Raw genomic sequence first — 2,443 nt, forward strand, 5'->3', positions numbered from 1 at the left:
AGATAGTTTTGCAGTCTAGAGTGCCTACACTTCACACTTCTGAGCCTCGGACCAGAGGGTAGGGGTGTGAACAGTCTGTGCTGGGGGTGGGTGGGGTTTTTGAGGATGGAGGCAGTTTTCCTAAGCACCCACCGCAGGGTGCTCTGCAGAGAGGGCAGTGGAGTCCCGGTGATCTTCTCCGCAGTCTTTACCACTCTTTGCAGGCGCTTGTAGTTCATAGCAGTAGTGCTGCCATACCAGACAGTGACGCAGCTGAGGCTCCTAGGCGACATGCCAAACCTCCTCAGCCTCCCCTTATGCATTTAAAGAAAGAAAAAGACAGAGAGAGAAAGCAAGAAGCTAAATTACCCTTTTAAAGACTTTATTTTAGGTGTCTACCGTTTGTTATCATTTACAGGATGAATAGTCTGTTATTTCATCTCGAACTCTTTTCCTTTTGTAACCTGCACCAATTAGGCTACATCTTTTTCAGGGGCAAAGTTAATTTAAAGGTTTAAGGTTTATTTATAGAATTATCTTAAGGCATTTATGCCTCAAACTAAATAAAATAACTAACCAGATTTCAAGTCTGTCACCATGTCTATAGTTTAAGAACTGGTTTATGACTAAATTAGCCTATAGCTTATTCTTCACTACGTCACCATTAGGCTAATTGTAGCCGAGTTAGCAGGTAGAAGTGGGGCTTTGAATAAACCTCTTGATTTCTCGCTCGTGACCTGTAGCCAACTTTGGAAACGAGGCAGGTCGCACAAGTTGCTCCACCCCCAGGTGTGGTGGGTCGGTTTAAATAGTGTTGAGGAGCAAGGACGACATCATAACCACCACCATCATCATCACTTCATTTACCTGACATGATATGCTCTTTTCCCTTGAGTTCAGCCTACATCCTGCACTGAAGACTGAAGTAGCCTACTGCACAGTGAGTAGAAATTAAATGCCACAATTTTCATGCAGAAGACAGATAGAGGCTCTTATTACTTCTATTGTATTCTATTATTACTTCTGAATTGTAGTAATGTCATCTAAACCTGCAAAGAAAAAGACAAAAAGTGGCCTGTTAACAGGTAAAGGTTCTGTTACTCATGAGACCAAAACACATTAGTTATGTTTGCTGTTACAAAGTAACAGATGGTAGAGAAAATTACTATTTAAACAGTGTAATTCAAAACTAAAAGTTTGCTGCATGATTGAAAATCTGTAGCTGTGGGCAAAGCTTTAAAAAGCTGGTAGTACATTAAAACATTACATTTCCCAGTACATAATAATAAATATATTTTGATTTCTGCTCACAAATGTGCTATGGTTTGCCTGTATGCCAGGAGCCACACATGGATGCGTCTAGTGACATGTCACCATTTTGGTGTAAACGGTAAGCCTGGCTGGACCTACAGTATGAGCTGAACCATATAGGGTAGTATGTCTGCTAAGTCCCTAGTATCACTCTTTGGGCTACCAAGCTACCAAGAGTAAAGGGTTAGCCAAACATGGGCATTCTGGCATGGCAGCTCAATTATATGATTATATGGGTTATCTGTGTGTTGCTTTTCATGTTTTATTGCCCTCTGTTCAATGGGAGGTCAAAGCAGCCTTGTGATCTACATGAAGAGGCAGACACTAGGATAAATCAGTAAGTAGCTATATGCAAACCTAGGAAAATGTTCAGAGATTGTTATCATCAGTAACCTGTCAGACAGTTCAGTCAAACCAAATGTAAATGACTTGTGTGAAGTGTCGGATGCAAAGACAGCAATTTGAGTCACAGAGGGAGGGAGAATGCAGTAGAAAACATGAGATAATGTGTCCTGTTATTGTACTCATCAGTTCTACGTTTTTTGTGTGATGATGTTTAAGAAGGAGTTGCATGACTGTTTAAGGACAGTTACTTCAGTTTTACAAAGCTTAGATATTGTGACTGAAATTTAGTTAGAGAAATACCCACAATATGAAATCTAGTCACTAATCCTTTGGTAGCAATAGAGAATAACTCAACATGTGCTGGGGATGGAACCATTAATCCTGTGAAAACCTGCTGAGTCTCAGTCATCCCTCAAAATATACTTGGGGTGACAAATATGCTCTGTGCTAAACTGTCCTCACAATGTTATTAAGCATTTTGATTACATATTTTTCCAAACTGACAGGCTAGGATGTTTGTGTAACTTTGCTAACAGGATAGATTTAGACTTAATGTTAGTAACTTATGAAGCTCAGTTTCCTCAGGATTTTAAACTACATCTTCTTTGGCCCTGCAGATAACATTCTAGTCTGAGTAAATAACCCAGATGATGTCATAGTGATGTCATCAGGGTTTTCATTCAGGATTGGTTTCATGATTAACAGAAAAATAAACGGTAGCTATTTTTCTAAGCTATTTATTGTTTATTTCATAAGCAAATGCATCAATATTTACCTTGTTGCAGCTTCTCAAATGTGAGAATATGTT

This window comes from Monopterus albus, unplaced genomic scaffold (assembly GCF_001952655.1).
Source record: "Monopterus albus unplaced genomic scaffold, M_albus_1.0 scaffold92.1, whole genome shotgun sequence".
NCBI lineage: Eukaryota > Metazoa > Chordata > Actinopteri > Synbranchiformes > Synbranchidae > Monopterus > Monopterus albus.